Source organism: Balaenoptera physalus (assembly GCF_965194825.1).
Source record: "Balaenoptera physalus genome assembly, chromosome: 10".
NCBI lineage: Eukaryota > Metazoa > Chordata > Mammalia > Artiodactyla > Balaenopteridae > Balaenoptera > Balaenoptera physalus.
Genome location: NC_138889.1, coordinates 51,926,402 through 51,953,520, shown reverse-complemented (window position 1 = coordinate 51,953,520; position 27,119 = coordinate 51,926,402). Strand labels below are relative to the sequence as shown.

The window sequence follows — 27,119 nt, the reverse complement described above, 5'->3', positions numbered from 1 at the left end:
CCTAAAGATAGGAGCTTGTTTTATTGGCGCTTGAGTCTCTAGCCTTGTGCCTGGTAGATTGTAGGTGTGTAATAACTGAAGAGGGGACTGACTGAATAAGTTAAGTGAGTGAGTGAATAATCTCACTACATTATCCCAGGCAAATGCTCATCCAAGCTGATTTGACACTGGCTTCACCTGTTGAAGAACTCACTGTCTTTCAGGAAAATCCACTTGGGATCAGCTCTAGTGGTCAAAAAAAAAAGTTCTTTGTGTGGAATCTAAATAATCTTCCTGGTACTTTCCACCTCCTGGTTCTAGTTCTGCCCTCTGAGGGCTGACAGAATATTTTTTCTTTTCTATGACTGCTTCTTTTCTATGGTCCTCTATCTAACATTTGAAGATGGTTTTCCCTTTTCTAGGTTAAACGACCTCATTCCCTTCCCCTTCCCTCCCTATCATTCTCACCAAGTGACCATTTGTTTCTACTTGCATACCTCCAGTGACAGGGAACTCTCTCCTTTTCTAGTCTGTCTGTTTCATTTTGGGATGGCTCTTATGAGTGTTATTTCTAGCATCTTATTATTTAATGCCTCATCAGAGACTCAGCTGAGTGCATGTGAGGTCAGTTACAGCAAAATGGAAGCTCTCACACTATTATTCTTTAACGCGCACCTGGTGTGGTATCTAGAGCTAAATATAGTGCTGACAAAAAAAAATCCATTTCTTTAAAATATGCATTTTTGTCATTTCCTTTTCCAACTTAAGGGAAGGAGTGAACTAGAGTGACACATAGCCATTGTCAAGCAGTTTACCGTTCAGTGGAGGGCAGTGACAGGTAAACACACGATTAAGCACCTAGTGGTTAAGTGCTGTGACAGGATAAGGTCAGAGCGCTCTGAGACCCAAAGGAAGGGCCCCTGCTAGGTATGAGGAGGTATCAGAAGGTTTTCTGGAGGAAGGATCATCAGAAATGAGATCTGGATGAGTCATCCAGGTGAGGATGGGTACAGGGTGTCCACACAGGGCTGTGGAAAGAGGGGTGGGCAGAGGAGTAGCAAGAGTATTCCAGGCAGAGAGGGAGGCAGATATGAAGGTCTGGAGGGGAGAGGGGGTCTGGCACACGTGAAGAAAAGGAAGTAGTTGTTACTAAAGGGCAGAGAGGGGAGAAAGGAGAGTGGGAAAGAGATGAGAGGTGAGGCAGGAGAAATGAAGGTGATGATGATGATAATGATGAAGATGATGGTAGTGGTGATAACTCACATGTACATATTTACTCTGTGGCAGGCACTGTTCTAAGCATTTCCTACATATCAATCATATCAATTTCCTTAACCCTCACAACAGCTCTATGAGGTAGGAACACACACATGCCCATTTTATAGAGAACACTGGGGCAAAGGCAGATTCAATACTTGTCCAAGGTTCCACTGCTAATATATTGGCAAAGCCAGGAATTAAACCCAGGCAATCTGGTTTAAGGGTCAGCATTCCTAACCATGACATATTAAGTGGATTTACAGTTTATCTTCACTGAAATGGGGAGCCATTCCTCAGCTTTGAATTGAGGAATATTGTTTCACCATCACTCCTGTACCCCAGGAGTGCTTACAGCTAGAGAGAATACAGATAATATGCAAGAGGCATGTGCTATTGCCAGCCCCACTAACAGCCTCCCAAGTTGCATCGATCCCTGTGGAGATGCTTCTCAGAAGGCAGCACCACTGCTCATGGTTGCTGAAGTTTTCCATCCCAGCTCATGCCATCCACCTGCTCTGAAAACTGTCATGGGACGAACACTGGGTTTAGACTTGAGAAGGCCACAATTCAAATCTTGGTCCCATGATTTACCAACTCTATGACCTTGGGTAAGTTACTTAACCCCTTTGAGCTTCAGTCTCCTCATTATGCGACTAAGATAGTAACCCTTATTTTGCTGGGTTGCTGTAGGGATGATTAAGGTAATGCAAATAAAGTACTCAACAGAACACCTGGCACGTTGGGTGGGTACATATCCATTATCTATTAAATGAGGACTTCCAAATGGCTTTTATCAGCAATAATAAAACCAAAGGATAGATTTGGTATAAGATTGTCTTGGATTAAGAGTAGCTAAGAACTACACATTTAACTGAATTGTTAATTGTGAAAAAAATACAAAGGGCTGACCCAGTGGGAAAGGGCTAGATAATTGGCACCGGATTTCAATTAAAATTAGTCAGATGCAGAACACTGGGGACTGTTTCAAGCAAATTATTTCACAGTTGGGGGTCTTGCTGGTATGTAGCAGGGGGCAGCTGGGAAGAAACTGGGGCAGAATCCAAACAATTTCTACTTTATTTAGAGAGAATAGGGATAGTAAAATGACCAGGTATATTACCGGTGAATTAAATCAATGTAGAAGGCTCCATCTTTTCTCAAGAGGGAAAAATAAAAAATCTATTTTTTAATTTCCTGAAGTGATGTGATACAGTGAGATGGAAATTTGGGTTCTGTTGCTAACTCTGTCACTAACTTAACTCAGGCCAGCTAATGAGCTGCTGAAGAAAATAGAAGGTGCTGGACCCCACCATTTCTAGGGTCCCTGGTAGTTCAAAATTCAGTGATTTCCATGGCTTAAAAATAACATCTCAAAGTATTTTACAGTTAGTAAACTGTTTTCCCACCTCGCTTTTTTTTTAACTGAACAAGGTGAGATATAAACAAACAAATGTAATAAAAACATTTACATGTATTAAGTGATCTTTATCACATATTGTGAAGGAAGCAAGGAAACTATAAATATCCCATTCAATCTTGAATTGTGAGCAGGCTGGCGTGGCTGGCATGGAGCATGAGAGAGAGAAGGGAAAAATGGTGCCAGCAGAATGCCTCTTTGAGTTTAAGAAGTTTTGTCAATAAGTGGCCGGGGGAGGGTTTTACAAAGGCATTTAACGCAGTTTGATTTGTGTTTGGGGAAGGATAACTATGGCAACAGTGAAAAGTTGGGGTTGGAGAACTAAGTAATCAAAAATAGGATAACAAGATGGGAGACTACTGCAATATTAAACATAGTAGATGATGAAGGCCTGAATTAGAAAAATAAGAACGGAATTGAGGGTGGGAAATAAGTGTAGACTTGAGAGAGGACACAGAGGGAGGTTCTATACAGCTATTCTTCTCAAATACTTCTGGGAACCAAATAGAGTTTAAATAGTATCTATAGTGTTGAGTGGATGAGAAATGGGAGATGAGAAGGTGGTTAGAAGGGTGATGATACCATTAATCAAAATGGGAACACAGGGTGGAAAGTGGGTCTGGACGAGAGGATAGTGCATTTTGTTTTAGACATGTAGAGTTTGCTGTGTCTATTGGGCATCTACAGTTGTACAGGCAGTTGGGAAATATCGATCTGAAGCTTAGAGAAATAGTTAATTTTGCTCTCTTTTTTTATTTTTTGGCCACGCGGTGCAGCATGCGGGATCCTTTTTCCCTGACCAGGGACCGAACCTCGCCCCCTCTCCCCCTCGCCCCCTGGACCACCAGGGAAGTCCCGAGAAATAGTTAATTTTAGTAATCATTTTATTCTTGGTATTCCTAAGGTCAGTACCCTGATCTGACTAGACCCAGATATAGAAGAGGCTTGCTGTACAAAATGTGGCTAATAAGAGTACCCACTTCACAGAGTTGGTATAGGATAGATTAGTTAATACATATAAAATACTTACGGCAGTGTCTGGTATATAGTAAGGACATATAATTATGAACTATTACTGACCCCTTCCCCTGACACTCACAAAGTAAGAGGATGACCTGGACTAGTGTAAAATTGTATCAATAAAGACTTAGCAGGCCAAGGAGAAGTGCTAAGATTATAGGCATTGAAAGAGGAAAGCACAGTCCTAGGAGTTAGAAGACCCGAGTGTTTGTCCCATCCTGCTGTTAGCTTATTTCACTTTGGGAAGTCCCTTTTCCTTGCTGGGACTCAGCTTCTTCATCTAGAAAGAGAGCCTCACGCTAAAAATCTGAGGTCCCTTCTAGTGATTAATAAACAAATATATTCTATGCTTAATATGTATTTTGTTGACAGCTTGAGAAAAACATTCATTCAGCATTAAACTTTTCAAACACCCTCCAGCATGTCCCAGAGTGAATGAACTATACATTGTATTTGAAGTGGAAATTTCTAGTTAAGTCCCCTTCTCCTCCTGGAGGCTGTTGCACTTGGTTTCGAGTGAAAACATTTCTGACAGTTGTTGCATAAAAGCTCAGGACCAGAATCCTCCTGGAGCAGAGGCAAAATGAAAAACTGATATTGGATATTTACATGTCTTAGCAATTAAAATTAACATCCCTTTTAAATTTGGCTTGCTGATGCAAAAGTAAGCATATATTAAAAAAAGAAAAAGAAACCTTTAAAAATGTTTTGGTTTACCAGGACATCTGTAGAGGACTGATCATTTTGGAGTCTTTAACTGAAAATGATAAGGTGTAATTTGGGCCATCCAAACCCAAGTTACTACAGGCCAAAACACAGTAAATAACTTTTAGGATTCATGTGTTTTGAGTAACAAAGTAACTATCTTTATACGAATATGTAAGCAAAAATAGTTGAAACCTTATATTATATATGACATTAGTATCTCCAGCTCTGACTTCTCCCTTAAGCCTAGACTTATAAATCTGTTTGCTTACCTGATATCTCCAGTTGAATGTCCAAGATTTTTCAAACTCATCAGGCTCAAAATCAAACTCTTAATTTTTTCCTTGAAACCTGTTTCTGGGGAGTTTTTCCACTTTCAGTAAATAGTAGTACCACCATCCAGCACTCAAACCACTCAACCAAGAACCTACATGCCAACCAACCTTAATCCTCTTTCCCTCCCACCTCCTGCATATAATCCATCAGCATGTCTGTTTCTAGCTCCAAGCAGTATTTCAATTTCACTCACTTTTCTCTAACTCCACCCCTATCTCCCTTGGCCAAGCCACCATTTCTCCTGGGGATCCTGCAGTAGTCTCTTGACTGGACTCCCTGCTCTCACTCTGGCTCCCCCATTCTTCTCTATCCATTTTCAACCCAACAGACAAAATGATCTTTTCAAAAGGTATTTTAGATCATGCCTCTCTCCTGCTAATTTTTTTCCATTGGCTTCTTGCTGTACTTTGAATAAAATCCAAACGCCTAGCCATGGCTTCCACCCATCCCTCTGATTCCATCTCATTCCACTCTTTGCCTTCTTCTGTGCCCTACAGGCACAAGGACCTTCATTCTGCTTCACTTAAAGCCAGTTCCCTCCAGCCTTCGGGCCCATGTATATCCTCTGTCTTTCTGACTGTAGTGCTTTTCCCTAGCTTTTGTCACATTTGATCCCTCATTTTCATAATTCTCAGCTTAAAGCCCAATTCCTCTGAGAGCTCTTTGCTGACTACCCCATTTAAAGTAGGCTTCCAGCCTATCTTTAACATCCTGTTTTAATTTCTTATAGAACTTAGGCCCCCCTGATATTTCCTCATTTATCATCTCACCCACTCTACGAAAAGGCTTCCAGTGAGTAGGGACTTGGTCTCTTTTACATCCATACCTCTAATACCTGGAGCACTACATGGATACCTAATGATGTTGCTTGAATTAATAAATGATTATAACTATTAGAACACATCGATTTTATTTAAATCATTAAACTTTATTTGACAACCATTTATTACCTAATTATTATGAGTCGGGTTATAATCAGAGTCCTTTTCAGAAGGAATTTGTCATCTAGGGGGAGAATGGATGATTAAACTGGACTCACTGAATCAGAATCTTTGAGAGTGAGACCCAAGAATTTTTATTTTAAAAAAAGCTGTGTCTACCTAGAGGGGTGGGATAGGGAGGGTGGGAGGGAGACACAAGAGGGAGGGGATATGGGGATATATATATATATATATATATATATAATATATTTATATAATATATTTATATATATATAAATATATAAATATATATATATACATATATATATATGTATAGCTGATTCACTTTGTTATAAAGCAGAAACTAACACATCATTGTAAAGCAATTATACTCCAATAAAGATGTTAAAAAAAAAAAGCTGTCTAATGACAGATGATCAGTCAGATGTGGGCACTTCTCATGGAAATGTAGGTCTTTGTTCTCCTATGCACTCTTGCTGGCCCTTCATTCATGCTAAATTTGATTTCTATCTCCAGTTGTGCTGTGACTGCTGATTTACAAACTCTCTGGCCCTTTGGGGCTCTATCACCAATTAGGACTTGGCAGAATGGCTCGGGAACTTCCTTTAAGATATACTTTGGAAAGGAACACATGAACATGAGAACAGTGACCCACCCATACAACCCACGACTGACCCATCCTCTTCATTCCAGGGCTCTGTCCACCATACTGCACTTTATGCACAGGTCTCTGTCGATACCCGTGTCTCTCGGAACCGTGTTGGGCTGTAGGTATCACGGTGGAGGTGTCTTTGAAGCCCGCACCCCCTGTCTCAATGCCCTTGAAAACATTGTTGCTGAAGAATCACTCACCTCCACATCACTCAAGTGCCAAAAGTGCTCAGGCAAAGGGTCAAACTCTGGGGCGCGAGGCTAAATTCTTGCCCTCAAGATCTGCTTCTCACCTCACCCTCTAAGCTCTCTTTTCTGGGATAGATGTGTGTGTGATTACAGACTGACAGATTCCCTTAGGTTGGGGTCAGATTTGAAGCTGAGGTCTTTCTCTGATGAATGGTGGTAATAAAAGCAGCCTTCTGAGTTTGCTCAGCATATCCTCCCCTTTGAAATCAGTGCACTGATTGCAAGTATTCAATTATTTAAAAAAAACTTAGTTTTCTGGGTTTCTTTTTTTTCTTTATTGGGATATAGTTGCTTTACAATGCTGTGTTAGTTTCTGCTGTACAGTGAAGTGAATCAGCTATATGTATACCTATATCCCCTCCCTCTTGGACCTCCTCCCACCCATCCCACCCATCTAGGTCACTGTAGAGCACCAAGCTGAGCTCCTTGTGCTATACAGCAAGTTCCCACTAACTATCTGTTTTACACATGGTAGTGTATATATGTCAGTCCCAATCTCCCAGCTCATCCCACCTTCCCTTCCCCCACTCCCCAAGTCCACACATCCGTTCTCTATGTCTGCGTCTCTATTCCTGCCCTGCAAATAGGTTTATCTGTACCATTTTCTAGATTCCACATGTGTTCATTAATATACGATATTTGTTTTTCTCTTTCTGACTTCACTCTGTATGACAGACGCCAGGTCCATCCACATCTCTACAAATGACCAAATTTCGTTCCTTTTTATGGCTGAGTAATATTCCATTGTATATATGTATGACATCTTTCTCCATTCATCTGCTGATGGACATTTAGGTTACTTCCATGTCCTGGCTATTTTAAATAGTGCTGCAATGAACATTGGGGTGCATGTATCTTTTTGAATTATGATTTTCTCAGGGTATATGCCCAGTGGTGGGATTGCTGGGTCATATGGTAGTTCTATTTTTAGTTTTTTAAGGTAGAATCTGAATAATTTTTAAGTGAACACGTATTGTAAGAACAATTTTAAAGTTATTGAAAAAGTTTTAACTATTAAATTTGAGGTTTGTGTTACTTTGACAAAAAAAAGAGCTACTAAGGAAGATTAAAAATATAGTAATGTTTATAGGAAAACCGAGTAAATTTGAATAATCAAATTTTCAAACATTATATAAATCCATTTGGTATTTACTGAGTATCTTCATTGTACTAAGTTTTGGGGATGCATTGGGGGGAAAAGCAATGCTTCTGCCCTCAGTGACCTAGAATCTACCAGAAATTCTCAACTGGGTATGGAAATGTGGGGAAGAGTTAGGTATCTTTTGTTCTTAAAATGTCAGAGTTTGGGATCAGCATTGGCGTTAATCATGCAAGGCTCAGGCATGTTAAGTCCTGCAAACTCTGGCACAGTCATACACAGTGAAAAACTGTCTTTCCAAAAATGCAATAGCACCTGCAATAAGAAATACTGGATCGACACCATTTTTCATATAAATATGCTAATTCCAAATGAACCTTAATGAGATTATAGGGTTTGTGAAAGAGGTTCTTGGTCTCCCCACTCCCCGCTCTGTCGACCTCATTAATAAGCATTAAAATAAGTTTTAAAGGAAGGAAAAAACTGTCTCCAGAGACACCCCTGTCAAATGGTCCATTTCTAAAGCATCTGAAAGACTTGAGTAGGAATAAGGCGCTAATGGAATTATCTTGGTCAAAATCCATCAACACAAAACTCACACTCTGGCTGCTGCAGGCAGGAATCCCCTGATGTTTGTTTCACTATAGCTCCTAAGGATAATGATATTCTTTTGTGTTTGGGCTTGTGTGTATCTTGGCATCTGACTGTTGTCCATAATTACACCTTAGCGTTCATCTTACCTATTTCTCACCTAAAAATAAGCTCATCATGTCACTGTCTAAAAGCTCCCAGAAACAGTTTTTCTGAGTTCAAGCAAACTGTATCAAGGACTCTTAAATCTTCTCTTTCCAATTGTTTCACCAGCCAAATCAAAAGGAGGAGATCTGCACAGACAAAAATGTTGAAAATTGAACTGTATTTACCACTTTCATTGAGAAATGATATTTATTAATCTATTTTCCCTTCAAAATATCTTTTACTTTTGTTCTTTCTTTTCTAATTTACTACCTTAGCCCTAAGTCTTGATCTAGACTGTTGCAGCAAACTCCCTCCCAACTGTTTGTTTTGAAAAATTCAAACTACAGAAAAATTGAAAGAACAGAACAATGAAACTCCATATTTTCATCAAGATTTAACAGGTGCTAATATTTTGGCATGTTTACTCTCTCTCTCTCCCTCCTTCTCTCTCTCTCCCTCCTTCTCTCTCTCTCCCTCCTTCTCTCTCTCTTTCTCTGCCTACCTGTCTGTCTCTTTCGATTGATATCTATCTATCTATCTATCTATCTATCTATCTATCTATCTATCTATCTATCTATCTATCTATTTATCTAGCTCAGAAGAGAGAAGAGACACACACATAAACACACACACCTTTTTTTCTGAACCATTTGAAACATGTGGCAGACATCAGGTCGCTTCCAACCTAACATACAGCAAAACAACTCCTCAATGTAAAGATATTTGCTATATAACCACATTACCATTGTTACACCTAAGAAAGCTAATGAGAATTCTATATGATGCAATATACTGTACCTATTCAAATTTCCTTAACTGTCCTCAAAACGTCTTCTATAGATTTTTTCTCTTCAATTGAAGATCAAAGCAATGTTTTCTTCCTTCCTTCCTTCCTTCCTTCCTTCCTTCCTTCCTTCCTTCCTTCCTTCCTTCCTTCCTCTCTCTCTCTCTTTTTCTTCTCTCTCTTTCTTTTTCTTTCTCTCTTCTTCCCTCCCTCTCTTTCTTCCTTTTTTCTTCTTTTCTTTCTACCTTCCTTCCCTTCCTCCCTTCCTCCCTCGCTTCCTCCTTTCCTTCCTTTTCTTTTTTCTTTCTTTTTTTTTGAGTTCAGGCCAGATGCTTATAGACTGTTCCACATTCTAAATTTGTCTAATTGTTTCTTCTTGATCAGAATCAGGTCAAATATTTTGTCACAAAATCTTGTGAGTAATATTGTCTACTTCTCACTGTATCACATTCCAAGGACAAAATGTGAGATTGTCTCACTATTGGTGATACAAAGTTTGGCCCCTTGGTTAAGGACCACCAGATCTCTCCATTCTAAAGGCACCTTTGTAAACACAAATCTGTGGGGTGATTTTTGAAACCATGTGAATATCCTTTTTCCAATAAACTTTCATTCAATTTTTTTTTTTTTTTTAGCATCTACTGACTATGCTTGCCTGAAACAATTATTTTCTTGAGGGTTGGAAAATGGTAATTTTCTAATTTGCTGTTTTTTCTAGAATCATTAGCTGGTAATCTAATGATTACCTGTAGAAAGATTATCTAAATAAAAAGAAGGAGATAATTCAATTTACTTACTCTTCTTGTGTGTTGTTTTAATTTTCATTGTCCTTTAATGTTTTATTATTATTTTTTAAGGCATAGAAATAACTCAGGCTCATTTCAAATAATTAAAACAATACAGAAGAACAACAAATAAATTAAGTATCTCCTTTCTACTCTAACTTTTAGGTAACCACTGATAATAAATTAAATATATGACTTCTACACATTTTTTTCCACACATATATAAATAATATCCCCAGCTATATTCCTGATGTCTAGAATAGTACCTGGTACATCCAAATGATGGAATATACTATATTTATTGGAAAAAAAATCTGTGTATAAGTGGACCCGTGTAGTCCAAATCCATGTTGTTCAAGGGTCGACTGTATATAGGTACACAAGCACATATATTTACCTCCAAATATAATTATTATTTTAAAAAATAAATCAACTGACACTGTATTGTATAATTTGCTTTCTTTTTCCATTTAAATTACCTTTTTATGAATAAATGTCACCAACTAGACTCTAAGCCTCATGAGGGCAGTTCCAGCCATTGTTTTAATCCACATGTATTCCTAGGATGTGACACAAATTCCCTTCCTCACAAACTATTATGGAGGGTGATTGCAATTACATGTGCCTGATGAATTTCTTCCTTTTCTCTGAAGAGGACTTGAGAGTCCTATTCCTCTAAAAAAAAAAAGCATTATTAACCAGCTTACCAAAAAATTGATGGCCAATTCCAGTGGCTAATAATGAAAAGAAGACAAACTAGAAAAGAAAGTGATGAGATGAGAATGAGTGGAGGAGATATGCAGGACCCTGACAAAGAGGCAATCAGCTTTCCTTGTAGGGTGGGGTTTTCTGTTGCTGAAGCTGCCATCTTGAATGTGGCCTCTTTTGGGAAGTGGTAGCTGGACCATACAAAATATAGCCTTAACTCTGAGTCAGTGATTTTCTTAAAAAGTTTCTTTCTGGTCATTTAGAGAACTGGAAGAAGCAACAGAATCAGTTCAAAACTCCTCTGAAAAGACAAACTGCATAAAATCAAAGGCGTGAGGAAGAACGGCTTCTTCTGGAATTACCTCTCCTTCCTCACTTCCTTTGTTCCTTTAAGCATATATCAGGGCTTCATAGATTAGCCAAGGCTGTGTGCAGTCTTTTACCATCAATCGCAAGTGAATATTATAAGCATCAGAAAATTTTCCATTTACACAGTCAGGGAGGTATTTTCAGTCATTTAAATCTTTTCTAATTACTAACCAATTCCCTCCTTCCAGCCCTCCCAATTTAGCGCACAGAACCCAGCTCCCTACAGAAAACAACTCCCCAGCAAAGTCTAAGTTTCCATGGTTAGTTGCCAGAGCTCTGGATGTGAACAGAGCCAAAAAGCCACACTCCCATAGTTAGAGAAAAATCATCAAGAAATCAGGTTTCACCGCCATGGTGCAGTTCCTAGCACAGTGTAAATGCTCAGTAAATAATGGGAAGGAGGGAGAAAAAATCAGGAGATGAGACAGAAAAGAGAGAGGGACTAAAGAGGGAAGAAATCCAGTGAAATCGGCTTTCCTTAAACTGTGACCAGAAATTTAAATGTGGAAGGAGCTTACTAATAAAGATAATACTAGTACTGGAATATTGAGCAAGAGGGTACTGGGTACTGTGCTGGGCTTTTTATTGAAAATTCTCCCAAGAACTTTGCTGAGCTTAACTTTTACAGGAGGAAACTGAGGCACAGAGAGGTTAAAAGCTTCCAAGCCAGCAGAGCTGGGTTGAGAGCTCCAGTCTGTGATATACTAACTGCCTGCTTTCTCACCTACACTTAAGCTGCCTTCTCCTCCTATAATATATACTGGCTGCCTCTAGCCTCAGGCTGCAGGCGACACTCTGTGACAGGCACCGATGCCAGAGTGCTGCTCAGTGGATGCCTCCCCCCTCCCCGCCATCCCCTACACCACGTACCACAAAAGGATGCCTTCTAACAGCCGCCCCAGCTCCGGCAAGTACCTGTGGGCCACTGTGCCTTTCCATCTCCTTAAACCGCCCCCTCTAGGCATGTTGTCACAGGCCTGCTTTCTAGGGGTTGCTCCTTCAGCTCCCATTGGTCAGTGCAGGTGCCAGCCCCCCTTAGCAGCTCCCCCACTTTGGGCATTAAGGAGAGCTCGACTCCTCCCACTGCCACCCCCGCCCCAGCATCTCAATCAGTGTCAAAGCCTTTTATGTTCCTGTGGCCAAGTTCAGCGCCTCCCCACCCAGTTCACTCCTTGAACTGTACTCTCCATTTGGGCTGGTTCCATGAAAGGCTGGCTGCAGGCTGACCGCTTCAGGCTCAGCCACATCTTGAGAGAACGACCAGCATTAACTCAGTAAGGGGTGTGGGAGGTGGGAGAAGGAGAAGCAGCCCCGGAGCTGTCTGAAACCCAAACTCCCAAACTCCATCCGCTGCCCTAGGAGTTGCCAGCATCAGAGTAATATATACAAAACTAGCCTTTGCTGTTCTTGGCACTGGTAGTTCCGTAGAACCCAGACATATAATTCCAGATTCTTTAAAATCTCCTTCCTCTATCTTTTTCCTTCACCATTTAGCATTGCATGCAGTTTTCTATTGCAGTTTTCTCTTTGGCCAAATACCTAGCCACCTGGAAACGTTACCACATCCACCGCCCTGCAGAGGTGGAATCCCTTGATTCTCCGTTTCTCGCTCTCCCCCCTCGTCCTTTTCCTTCCTCCCCCGTCAGGCTCTCACCTCCGTGATCCTCTCCTGATCTCTCTGCAGCTGCATCTGTGACTGCATTCGCTTGGCTTCCCGCTTCCTTACCTTTCCTCGGTGGCTGTCTCTATTCCCGCCTCCTGCTGCTGACCTCTCTCGCCTTTCTCCTACCCCCTCCCTCTGCCTGATCTGCTTTCTTACTACATCCTTTTTTCGCTGCTCTGGTTGATTTCCTCCTGCTCCTTTGGGAGGACAGCCTATGACTTATTGTGTCTACCACCTAATGCAGAGTTTCTGGAATTGGTTGCCCCTTTGAAGTCCAAACTGACTTGCTTCAAGAGCCTATAATTATGCTAATAAAAAAAAGTTCTCATTCCAACATTAATAAACTGAAACATTGAGTTAGCTGTCAAATGCAGGCGAACCAGAGGAGCTTGCTCTTGGACTGAAATAAAATTCTTTGCTCCCATTTTGAAATGCCATCTCAGGCTGTCTTGTTTATATTTAATGCTCTGTGACTCTAAGTCAAAGACAAGGCTTAAGTCAGGGTTTTTCTACATTGGGCTTCCAGGGAAGCTCCCTAGGATTTATAGGGCCATGGAGCTGCTGTAAAATATTTTTTTTTTTTTTCTTTGCAAACATTCTTTTTATTTATTTATTTATTTATTTATTTTTTAAACATCTTTATTGAAGTATAATTGACTTACAATGGTAAAATATATTTTTTAAACCCATTTGTTCTTGTCTAATGTAGAGCCCTGCTATATATCAAGGAGCTGATTGAATGCTCACACTCCTTCTTAAAATTGTTGTCACACGCTGAATGTTCTAGATTCCAAGTTTGCCTCCTCATTTGCCCCTTGTTCCTTACCTAGTACCAGCCAGTCAGCAGCTTAACTTTGAGCTTCTGAGCATGTGCATAGCTCAAGGTTTACATCACCTCCATGGTAACCTTCATTTCTTGCCCATCCTTTGTCAACAAGCATGAAAACATCACTGCGTTGATATAATTTTAGTATGAACCTCAGGTACAAAATACAGGGTTGAAAAGCACTTGGGGAAAAGTCACACTGGAGACGTGAAATGACGGATTGAAAACTATGAATATTAGATTAGATTATGCTTGCACGCCACCCATTTGCAGGGAATGTATCTGTTCTAAATATTGCTTGTCCTCAAAGTAAGGTATAATGAGAAAGTCAGGTAAACTAGGAAAAAGGTGTGGTTTTTTTTTTTTTTTTTTGATGAATAGGAGACAAAATAAGTGCATAAAAGCATAAATCACTAAGAAAAGTATGTGGAATTGTACAATGTGCTTTTCAGGATAATGCATGTAAAAGTATGTGTTGTATATATGAAAAGTGACCTTTTTGTTTTCTGCTGGCTTGTGGGTGTCTGGCCATGTAAACTCCCTTTCTGCAGCACTAATCCACTTTAGGATTAGTAAATGGGTGGGGTTCGCAAAGCAAAAAGCTTGTATTTGGCTTTCTGCCATCTAGAAATTCCTGCCTAATCTTGATTTTTATTAATAGCTGTGTGCAAAAAAACCAAAAAACAAAAAACACAGAAACAAACCCAGTTAACTTTCATATTTCCTTAAAGTAAATTGTTCTGCAATTATTTATGTGTGTATATGTATATTCACATAATGTATGTATATTCACATATATATCCTATGTATCAAAATATAGATAGGTTAGGATAATTCACTATTTCAGATTAGTGCTTTTACGTTCTGATAGGTGGCAAAATCCAGGGATAGTGTATTTTCAAGAATACTCAGTGGATGTGGCTCTAGCGTCTTTACCAATTAGCTTTGGAATTTTGTGCTTTACTTCATTTATTAAACAAACAAATGAACAAACAGATATTGTTCAAGGGAGTCCATGAAGTCCTACTCAGAGTTATGACTCTGTGACTCAATCATGTGGTTAAAAAATATATATATATATAAAATTATAATATATATATTATATATATTAAATATAATTATATTATATATATTAAAGTTAAAGTTTTCATGCAAAGAACTCAACATGTATCCATACTATTAAGTGCTGATAATAATTGGTATTTCATTTGTTTTTAAACCATGAGTGTTTTTCTTAAATTGTCTTTATCGTTTATTTATTTTATTTTTATTTTTGGCTGCGTCGGGTCTTAGTTGCGGCGCACGGGCTCTTCATTGCGGTGCGCAGGCTTCTCTCTAGTTGTGGCGCGTGGGCTCCAGGGCCTGTGGGCTCTGTAATTGTGGCGTGTGGGCTCCAGAGTGTGTGGGCTTTGTAGTTTGCGGCACATGGGCTCTAGCTGAGGTGCGCGAGCTCAGTAGTTGTGGCACGCAGACTTAGTTGCCCCGCGGCAGGCATGTGGGATCTTAGCTCCCTGACCAGGGATCGAACCTGCGTACCCTGCATTGTAAGGCGATTCTTTACCACTGGACCACCAGGGAAGTCCCGGTATTTCATTTTGAGGAATTGTTTTCCTTTCTCCCCCTCCCTCCCTCCCTCCCTCCCTTCCTTCCCATATCAATGGGGGCAGTGTAATAGAGGGGAAAGAGTATGGGTTTTGTCCACGCAGATTTAGGTTTGGAATTTTGGCACTGTTCCTTACCACTGTGTCATTCTGGGCAAGTGACCTGCTCTGAGACTCCATTTTCACATCTACAAAGTGATGATAGGAATATCTACTTCAAAAGAGTTGTAAAATCATATTGGTTGAATAAGATGATACATATAAAAACCTACTCAATGGATGGTGCAACTTACTTTTAATATGGAAAGCTGGAAAATATACCTGCTTCGTTTAACATCCTTTTAAAGAATAAACCAACAGAGGTAGCTTTTTTGGTCTGAACCCTCTGAAGACTCTTTACATCATATCATCTATGACTGTAACCTCTACTCAAGAGTTGTAGGACCAAGACATCTGTGAGGATTCTATGGGTACTAGAGAAATATGAATCCACATTAGTCTGAACCGTACAAAATTGCCAATATTTGACATGACCTACAAAAATGGCAATTTCGTATGGTTCAACCTAATAGCACTACTGATACCATTAAAAGCACATTTTAACTTTGTACTTTTTAATGTGAATGTCATATAAATTTTTTAAATTGGGTTCTTTTGGGTTATTTCCTGGTTAAAAATATTTAATGATTAAAATTCATGTCATTTGTTTTTTAGATTAAGGAAGAAATGGTAGAATAAGTCTGCTTGGTTCTTTTCTCCAGAGTACTTTTAGAAGGTTCAGATTTTGAGTTTGTGAAAATTTCAGCCTCAGGCACTGGGAGAAGGGACATTAAAATCCATATGTATTTTTGGATGTTAAGGAAAAGAGCAAATCTTTGACTATTTTAAGAGAACAACATTAAGATTGTCAGCTAATGAGCTGAAACTTGTTCTGACTGTGATACATTACTAAGCAAAGATTAGAGGAAATTAGTATAACAGAAAGAGAGACCCTTTTTTTTTTTTTTACCCTTTTTTTTTTTTTTTTCCTTTTGCTACATATGTGGGAGAGACGGAGGATTGGGAGTGTGTAGGAGAAGTGTTGAGAGGATATGTGGGAGAAGAATTGTTTAAAATGTTCAAAGGGAACTAAAATGAAGATAGGAAAATGTACACTGGGGTACAGGTTTCCAAAAGCAGCTACTCAGACAAGTGCTTCCAATGCTGTCATCAGCACTAGTAACTTTTGAACTTCCGTCTGTGCTGTCTGCTGGGCTGGGAATACTCTGTCTTCTCGACAGCCACAGGTGATCCTGTCACCCTGGCCTTGGGAAGCCCAATTCAAATACTTCTTCTTCTAAGAAATTCTCCCTAGCAAGTAAAGGGAATTTACATCCTCTGTCATCAAAACTAAAGCAAAGAAAAGTGCTTCTGTTTCTTCTAACTCTCTCTTCCCAAGTGTTCTGTAAATGGTTTATGCTTGTGTCTAGTAGCAATGTGTGGGCTAGGAAATATATTTATACATCTGACATGGCCTTAAGACCATCTAGTCTACATTTATTGAATGTCTATAACCTGCCAGAGGCTGTGCCATCTACTGGAATCAATAAAAATAAGATTTGGATTTGCTATCAGAGAGATCACAGCCTTATGCTGTGATCTACACCTTTGAAATGTAAAAATGTACTCGTGCTATGAAGGACTCTACTATGTTTCTGAAATTCTTTCCTCGGGAATATTGGGAATCCTTTAATTCCACCATTTGAGAGTCATTGCTCTAGCTTTAAGCTTGTTATACTATTAAAATCTCAGTATAGTTGCAATAACACTTTGCCGTTTTCCTGACATTCAACTTCAATGTGAACTGCTGCATCTGATTTCTTTCAAGAAATAGCAGTAGGTTTTCACTGAGGGGGTGACAGGAAGAGCATGAGGACACTAGAATCCTAGGTACACACAGAGTGTGAGGAGGGAGAGTTCATGGACCAGAAGTGTGGGAAATGGACCAGAGGTTAGCTTTCGCCTGGCCAGAGCCATGTCACTGGGCTGAGATGGGATGATCACCAGGCCAGTGTTCAAGGCTGGCTCACAGAGCTGTGAACACTAGGACTGCTGATGGCACTGTCAAAGAAGGCAGGACCACCTACTACCCCCCTCTGTGTCAGGCAGCATGCTGGGTGTTCTATCCCTAGCACAATTTAAGCCCCATAACAATTCTTTGACGTAGGTGTCCACCCTATTTTGTAGACGAGAAGATTTAGTTCAGGGAGGATAAGTAATTGTCCAAAGGTCTCAGAGCCAGTTAGCAGTAAAGCAGGGTTCAACTATCTCTCTGGTTCCAAAGCCAACATTTTTCCTTCAGTTTGCTCTTTGGGAAATAAAGGAATCTAGTCAACTTTAAAGGCCAAATGCTATTCCAAGGGAAATAGTTTTGAATGAATGGCCACTTGAGGACCAGTTTATGACACACCAGATGAAGACAACTTGAATGTGAGAACCAATTTTATTTCCAACATTTTCAAGAGTAGAAACAAATACTCGCAATCGGATATCCTCTGCAGGGATGCTCTGTCCCAAGCCCTGTGGGTGGTCAGCTGATCTCCTGCTGACTAACTACAATGGAGTGAAATGACACCCTATCACTCTGCCCACCTACTTAGCACAGTGAAGAGCTGAAGTAAATGTTTCATAACATGAGAAAATGGAGACTCGATGAGACTGAGTGATTTGTTCAAGATTACTTAGGTGTTATGTGGTAGAAACAGGATTTGAAAACAAACCTGTTAGATTCACAAACTCTTGCTTTTAGCTAGTGCCTCTTTGAGTTCTGATACATTTTCTGGGGCAACACAAATAAGTCTGCATTCATTTCTACAGAAAGGCCTTGCAAATGCTTTAACAACATAACAACAAGGAGCCAGCATTTATCAAATCCTTCCATGTGCCAAATGTGACACTAAACATACATGCGTTATTTTGATTCTTTTCCCTAACAGCCCTATCAGTAGGCACAGTCATCATTTTGTCGATGAGGAAACTGAGAAAGAGAAGTAAATTGCCCAAGTTCACAATTATAAGTCCAGCTTCAGAATCCAGATCCACTTTTTTTCCTTTGTGTATATGTCAATACTTTTATTTTTTATCTTGTAGAGGTAGTTATAACTTTTAAAGTAGTATATAAATGAACATAGGTATAAGCCAGCCAGAACAAAATAATTAGTATGTATTTAAAGGAATTAGATTTTTTTCTTTTTTTCCAGCTTAGAATAAGAGTTTCTATAACACAATAATCACCTACATCATAGATTCTTTTGAACCAAATGGCAACTACATATATATATAGAAGACAAGTACTGATGCATTAGAGGTACTGAAAACACCTCCTTTGATGCAATTACTTAGGATTGTAAAAAATAAGTATCATCTGACATCTGGTTGCTAAATAAAAGAGCTGGAGGGCTAAATAAATGGGGGAGTCACTGTACCCACTTTCCTGTTTCCAGCTTTTAGGGTTGCAAGTTTATTTGTAGGTTTAACATATACAGTCCCATACCTACTATTTCTTTTTCAATAACTTCTGGATGGTAGCTTTAAAAAAACTTTAAAGCTTGAGCTCCTTCTGAATTTCCCAAGTGTTTCTGCACTTTTTTTTTTTTCCAAATGGGACTCCTTGTCAGGGTTCAGCTTTACTTTTATAAGTTCTGTAATACATACTATTCTCTCCCATGGTACAAGGAACACTGAGGAATACTTCTTCATTTATTCCATAGAGGTCCACAATTGGTAGAAACTGGATGGGTCTCAAAATACTTTGTGTTAAAATACCTTGTGCTAAATCAACTACAGATAGGCCAGTGGCCCAAGAAGTAGTTAACCCTTGAACAACATGGGGTGAGGGAGGAGTTAGGGGCCCTAGCACTCTGTGAAGTTTAAAATCCACCTACAACCAACAGTCGGGCCCTCCATGTATGTGGTTCCTCCGCGTCCATGGTTTTGTATCCAGGAATTCAACCAATCCTGTGTAGATAATGTAGTACCGTAGTATTTACTGTAGAAAAAAATCCGCATATAAGTAGACTGGCAAAGTTTAAACGTGGGGGCTTCCCTGGTGGCGCAGTGGTTAAGAATCCGCCTGCCAATGCAGGGGACACAGGTTTGAGCCCTGGTCCGGGAAGATCCCACATGCCGTGGAGCAACTAAGCCCATGCGCCACAACTACTGAGCCTGTGCTCTAGAGCCCGCGAGCTGCAACTACTGAGCCCATCTGCCACAACTACTGAGTCCATGTGCCACAACTACTGAAGCCCACATGCTTAGAGTCCATGCTCTGCAACAAGAGAAGCCACCACAATGAGAAGCCTGCTCGCCACAACAAAGAGTAGCTCCCGCTCGCCACAACTAGAGAAAGCCCGCGTGCAGCAATGAAGACCCAACGCAGCCAAAAATAAATTAAAAAAAAAAAAAAAGAATGTGACTGTTTTAAAGAGGGTGTAGTCAACAATGTCAGTTACTTCTAAGGGGAGAAGACAAAAAATTGGAGGCTAAAAACATTCATTAGATTTATTCATTAAGAAAGTCACGAATGATCTTAATGAGAACAGTTTAACTGGAGTTGTGAATATAGAAGATGCATTGCAATAGCTTGAGTCAAGAATGGTAGGTGAAGAGAGGACATAGAAAATTAAAAAAAAAAAGTTTAAACCTGTGTTGTTCAAGCATCACCTGTATTGCCTTTCATTTCAATAGCCTCACAGGCATTAGCTATCACTTCTTTGCGGATATTTTTCCACTGCACATGATCTTTATCAGTTCCTAAATCTGGGTTCAGATTCTTCAAAGCAATCAGCAGTGTTAACTCCACACAGGAGCACTTGAGTCTCCACGCTCTCCAAGGATCCACCCATGACAGCTGTCAGGGTGGATATCAAGCTTCTGCCCATCAAGGAAGGGAAATGGGGAGTGTCCAGATTATAGCCACTTCCAATAACACAGTTTGGGAAATTCATTCAACTTCCAAGCTACATAAGATAGCCAGTGGATTAGAAACAATAATCATTTTGCCACAAGGACTGGATTGGATAATATGGGAAATCATTAAAGATAGTCACATTCCAATGGATTAAATTAAGGTGTATTTCTCCTTTTTCCTGGTGTGCATCTGCTGTGATAATCACTAAATTGGAGATTGCAGTGACAAGATAATCTTTGCTGGAAACAACATTTGGCATTTTCAAAAAAGGACTGCCAAGTTCAAGATCTAGTGTCTCACCCTTCAATTTGCCTGCATCAACATCCACAAAGGCAAGTTCATCATTCAAGCCTTCTAAAAATTGGTGATAGCACGGGCCATGCCAACCGATCCACTTCCTATAATGGAGACCTCATTGTGAATAATGACCTTCTTGGAGGTGAAATTCATCATAAATTCACGGGCAACAGGGGTGAAGGGCCAGCAGAATGCCTGTCGCCTGCAGGGGACACTAAGCCACCCCCAGGTGAAGAAAAACTCCCGCATTGCCTGCTCTCCGGCTGTCCCTTAGGGCTCCCTGGGCCCAGTTCATGTCTGCTCATGCAAGAGGTGGAGGAAGAGATTGGAGGAAGCCTCTGAAAGTTTACCATCCCCCTCATCTTGTTACTGAGCAAGGTCACGCCCACCACTCAGGGGCCTCCAGAAAGGACTTCCCCCATGTGCTCAGACTAAGGCAGTCAAGGAGCTTCTCTAGCATGTGAATCCTGGAGTGACCCTTTTACAAACCCGTGTTGGCTTCCATATTTGACATGCATAATAAACCAACCCAGGTCCCTGGAATTATTTATTTTCTATTTTTTAGTGTGGATACCAAGTCATACCCACACTTTCTGACTGCAGAACCAACAAGCTTAAGCGTCACTATAGCTAATCCCATCTCCCTTGATCTCATCCTCTTCAGGACATCCCAATTTCTCTTTCACCCTCTAATATATCTTGTACACTAATCCTAGTCTGTTGCTTCTTGATTCCTTTATAAAAATGCAGCAACCAGAATGGAACATATAACCCTAGGAAGGGTCTAACCAATGTGAAGGCCAGAAACTTGTCCCCTTTCTAGGCACCAGGACCGTATTTCTGTAAATAGGTTCCAGGTAAATATTTTGACATCATCATCAGATGGCTACCTTGGGGTCACCTAAAACCACAAGATCTTTTGCTAAGGAGATGCTGCCATATGTCTCCATTCTAAATTGGTGCAATTAATTTTGGGAACTGTATTCTCCCAGACTGTCTGCCTTAGTAAGGGATTTTGTATGTGTGGTAAACCTAAGCAGCCAACAGGTATTTATAGGGTTTGTGGCAGTAGTTTGTTTCCTTATGGCTACTTATTAGATTAATACCTCTTGAACCTCAGTTTTTTTTTTTTTTTTTTCCATTGGAAAATGGGAAAAGAATATATTCCCTGCTAATGTCATGGGAGGTTCAAATGAGATAATGCACAAAATGTAAGGTGATGTTATTATCACAGATAATCTAGGTTTTAATACCACACCAGAAAGGTAATTATAACTGCTAAACCCATAATCACAGAAACTGTAGCCCACAGGTCCTTTAACTATCCCAAACATAAGATCATCTATCCAGATTTTAACAAGGAAAACATTTTTACTATTATTTTTTTCCCCATTTAAAGGTGTTCCAAGTTGGCTTTCATTGCCCTCTAGTGGCTGTTATATGGAAGACATAACTCATTTTTACATTTTTATTTTTAAGATGCCAGGCAGTCTTAAAACATTCTTCAAATACTTTTAGGTTACATACATTCCTGTCAGTAATCCATAAAGAGTCAACCTATAGGGACAGTTTCTAACATCTTGCCCAGCACAATATAGGTATACAATATCATGTGTAATTTTACTAGGTCTTCACTCAGAATCTACTGACTTAAAATAATTAACTTTATTTATTCATTCATTAAATATTTGTAGGATATCTATTATGTGTCAGGCAAACAAGACAGACGTTGTCCTGGCTTACAATCTAGTGAGAAAATGGAGTATTAAATATGTCGGTACAAATTAGTGTGGTAAATGTTGTGATGGGGAAGTACTGGGTATATGAGTCTATTAAGAGGGGTATCTAACCTGGGGGCATCTCTGTGTGTGTTGAGAGGGTGGGGTGGGATTCGTGAAATGGTGTTTAGAGAGTGTAACAAGTGGCCTGAGATCTAAAGGATGAATAGAAGAGACTTATTCAGGAGAAGGGGCTGGAGAGGGGAGAGTGTTTGAAGGATTAAATGTAGGTAGATAATGGGAAGAAGGGAGCTTTAGAGATGAGACCGGACAAGCTAAAAAAAGCTGTATTGAGGAATTTTAACTTTATTCTGGTGATTAAGTTGTAACCAACAGACTGAAAAAGCATGAATGCATGCATTCAATTTCTTTTTTTTTTAACCTGCTATGTTTTGATTTTTTTTTGAATTTTTGAATTTTATTTTATTTATTTTTTGTACAGCAGGTTCTTATTAGTTATCCATTTTATACACATCAGTGTATACATGTCAATTCCAATCGCCCAATTCATCACTCCACCACCCTCACCCCCCTGCCGCTTCCCCCCTTGGTGTCCATACGTTTGTTCTCTACATCTGTGTCTCAGTTTCTACTCTGCAAACCAGTTCATCTGTACCATTTTTCTAGGTTCCACATGTATGCATTAATATACGATATTTGTTTTTCTCTTTCTGACTTACTTCACTCTGTATGACAGTCTCTAGATCCATCCATGTCTCTACAAATGACCCAATTTCATTCCTTTTTATGGCTGAGTAATATTCCATTGAATATATGTACCACAATTTCTTTATCCATTCGTCTGTCGATGGGCATTTAGGTTGCTTCCATGACCTGGCTATTGTACATAGTGCTGCAGTGAACATTGGGGTGCATGTGTCTTTTTGAATTACGGTTTTCTCTGGGTATATGCTCAGTAGTGGGATTGCTGGATCATATGGTAATTCTATTTTTAGTTTTTTAAGGAACCTCCATACTGTTCTCCATAGTGGCTGTATCAATTTACATTCCCACCAACAGTGCAAGAGGGTTCCCTTTTCTCCACACCCTCTCCAGCATTTGTTGTTTGTAGATTTTCTGATGATGCCCATTCTAACAGGTGTGAGGTGATACCTCACTGTAGTTTTGATTTGCATTTCTCTAATAATTAGTGATGTTGAACAGCTTTTCATGTGCTTCTTGGCCATCTGTATGTCTTCTTTGGAGAAATGTCTATTTAAGTCTTCTGCCCATTTTTGGATTGGGTTGTTTGTTTCTTTAATATTGAGCTGAATGAGCAGTTTATATATTTTGGAGATTAATCCTTTGTCCGTTGATTCATTAGCAAATATTTTCTCCCATTCTGTGGGTTGTCTTTTCGTCTTGTTTATGGTTTCCTTTGCTGTGCAAAAGCTGAAGTTTCATTAGGTCCCATTTATTTATTTTTGTTTTTATTTCCATTACTCTAGGATGTGGATCAAAAAAGATCTTGCTGTGATTTATGTCAAAGAGTGTTCTTCCTATGTTTTCCTCTGAGAGTTTTATAGTGTCTGGTCTTACATTTAGGTCTCGAATCCATTTTGAGTTTATTTTTGTGTATGGTGTTAGGGAGTGTTCTAATTTCATTCTTTTACATGTAGCTGTCCAGTTTTCCCAGCACCACTTATTGAAGAGACTGTCTTTTCTCCATTGTATATCATTGCCTCCTTTGTCATAGATTAGTTGACCATAGGTGCGTGGGTTTATCTCTGGGCTTTCTACCTTGTTCCATTGATCTATGTTTCTGTTTTTGTTCCAGTACCATATTGTCTTGATTACTGTAGCTTTGTAGTATAGTCTGAAGTCAGGGAGTCTGATTCCTCCAGCTCTGTTTTTTTCCCTCAAGGCTGCTTTGGCTATTCGGGGTCTTTTGTGTCTCCATAAAAATTTTAAGATTTTTTTGTTCTAGTTCTGTAAAAAATGCCATTGGTAATTTGATAGAGATTGCATTGAATCTGTAGATTGCTTTGGGTAGTATAGTCATTTTCACAGTATTGATTCTTCCAATCCAAGAACATGGTATATCTCTCCATCTGTTGGTATCATCTTTAATTTCTTTCATCAGTGTCTTATAGTTTTCTGCATACAGATCTTTTGTCTCCCTAGGTAGGTTTATTCCTAGGTATTTTATTCTTTGTGTTGCAATGGTAAATGGGAGTGTTTCCTTAATTTCTCTTTCAGATTTTTCATCATTAGTGTATAGGAATGCAAGAGATTTCTGTGCATTAATTTTGTATCCTGCAACTTTACCAAATTCATTGATTAGCTCTAGTAGTTTTCTGCTGGCATCTTTAGGATTCTCTATGTATAGTATCATGCCATCTGCAAATAGTGACAATTTTACTTCTTCTTTTCCAATTTGTATTCCTTTTATTTCTTTTTCTTCTCTGATTGCTGTGGCTAGGACTTCCAAAACTATGTTGAATAATAGTGGTGAGAGTGGACATCCATGTCTTGTTCCTGATCTTAGAGGAAATGCTTTCAGTTTTTCACCATTGAGAATGATGTTTGCTGTGGGTTTGTCATATATGGCCTTTATTATGTGGAGGTAGGTTCCCTCTATGCCCACTTTCTGGAGAGTTTTTATCATAAATGGGTGTTGAATTTTATCAGAAGCTTTTTCTGCATCTCTTGAGATGATCATATGGTTTTTCGTCTTCAATTTGTTAATATGGTGTATCACATTGATTGATTTGCGTATATTGAAGAATACTTGCATCCCTGGGATAAATCCCACTTGATCATGGTGTATGATCCTTTTAATGTGTTGTTGGATTCTGTTTGCTAGTATTTTGTTGAGGATTTTTGCATCTATATTCATCAGTGATATTGGTCTGTAATTTTCTTTTTTTGTGACCTCTTTGTCTGTGTTTGGTATCAGGGTGATGGTGGCCTCATACAGTGAGTTTGGGAGTGTGCCTTCCTCTGCAATTGTTTGGAAGAGTTTGAGAAGGATGGGTGGTAGCTCTTCTCTAAATGTTTGATAGAATTCACCTGTGAAGCCACCTGGTCCTGGACTTTTGTTTGTTGGAAGACTTTTTTTTTTTTTTTTTCTTTTTCTTTTTTTTCTGTTGGAAGACTTTTAATCACAGTTTCAATTTCAGTGCATGTGATTGGTCTGTTCATATATTCTGTTTCTTCCTGGTTCAGTCTTGGAAGGTTATACCTTTCTAAGAATTTGTCCATTTCTTCCAGGTTGTCCATTTTATTGGCATAGAGTTGCTTGTAGTAGTCTCTTAGGATGCTTTTTATTTCTGCGGTGTCTGTTGTAACTTCTCCTTTTTCATTTCTAATTTTGTTGATTTGAGTCCTCTCCCTCTTTTTCTTGATGAGTCTGGCTAATGGTTTATCAATTTTGTTTATCTTCTCAAAGAACCAGTTTTTAGTTTTATTATCTTTGCTATTGTTTTCTATTTATATTTCATTTATTTCTGCTCTGATCTTTATTATTTCTCTCCTTCTACTAACTGTGGGTTTTGTTTGTTCTTCTTTCTCTAGTTCCTTTAGGTGTAACGTTAGATTTTTTATTTGAGATTTTTCTTGTTTCTTGAGGTAGGCTTGTATAGCTATAAAGTTCCCTGTTAGAACTGCTTTTGCTGCATCCCATAGGTTTTGGATTGCCGTGTTTTCATTGTCATTTGTCTCTAGGTATTTTTTGATTTCCTCTTTGATTTCTTCAGTGGTCTCTTGGTTATTTAGTAGTGTATTGTTTAGCCTCCATGTGTTTGTGTTTTTTACTTTCTTTTCCCTGTAATTCATTTCTAATCTCATAGCGTTGTGGTCAGGAAAGATGCTTGATATGATTTCAGTTTTCTTAAATTTACTGAGGCTAGATTTGTGGCCCAAGATGTGATCTATCCTGGAGAATGTTCTGTGCACACTTGAGAAGAACGTGTAATCTGCTGTTTTTGGATGGAATATCCTATAAATATCAATTAAATCTATCTGGTCTATTGTGCCATTTATAGCTTGTGTTTCCTTATTAATTTTCTGTTTGGATGATCTGTCCATTGGTGTACGTGAGGTGTTATAGTCCCCCACTATTATTGTGTTACTGTCGATTTCCTCTTTTATAGCTGTTAGCAGTTGCCTTATCTATTGAGGTGCTCCTGTGTTGGGTGCATATATATTTATAATTGTTATATATTCTTGGATTGATCCCTTGATCATTATGTAGTGTCCTTCCTTCTCTCTTGTAACATTCTTTATTTTAAAGTCTATTTTATCTGATATGAGTATTGCTACTCCAGCTTTCTTTTGATTTCCACTTGCATGGAATATCTTTTTCCATTCCCTCACTTCCAGTCTGTATGTGTCCCTTGGTCTGAAGTGGGTCTCTTGTAGACAGCATATATATGAGTGTTGTATTTGTATCCATTCAGGAAGCCTGTGTCTTTTGGTTGGAGTATTTAATCCATTCACGTTTAAGGTAATTACTGATATGTATGTTCTTATTATCGTTTTCTTAATTGTTTTGCATTTGTTTTTGTAGGTCCTTTTCTTCTCTTGTGTTTCCCACTTAGAGAAGTTCCTTTAACATTTGTTATAGAGCTGGTTTGCTGGTGCTGAATTCTCTTAGCTTTTGCTTGTCTGTAAAGCTTTTGATTTCTCCATTGAATCTGAATGAGATCCTTGCCGGGTAGGGTAGTCTTGGTTGTATGTTCTTCACTTTCATCACTTTAAGTATATCATGCCACTCCCTTCTGGCTTGTAGAGTTTCTGCTGAGAAATCAGCTGTTAACCTTATGGGAGTTCCCTTTTATATTATTTGTCATTTTTCCCTTGCTGCTTTCAATAATTTTTCTTTGTCTTTAAATTTTGCCAATTTGATTACTGTGTGTCTCAGTGTGTTTCTCCTTGGGTTTATACTGTATGGGACTCTCTGTGCTTCCTGGACTTGGGTGGCTATTTCCTTTCCCATGTTAGGGAAGTTTTCAACTATAATCT

General features: G+C 39.2%; 1 protein-coding gene and 1 pseudogene across 21 annotated transcripts in view; both read right to left on the bottom strand.

Moving 5' to 3' along the window:
• The window catches only part of DLG2 (discs large MAGUK scaffold protein 2), a 2,066,111-nt gene that overhangs the window by 331,320 nt on the left and 1,707,672 nt on the right, over nucleotides 1–27,119 (bottom strand). The gene's annotated exons all lie outside the window — the stretch shown is intronic.
• LOC309636760 (L-lactate dehydrogenase A-like 6B pseudogene) lies at nucleotides 15,174–21,453 on the bottom strand (annotated as a pseudogene). Its single transcript has one exon. The product of its transcript is annotated as an L-lactate dehydrogenase A-like 6B pseudogene (transcript).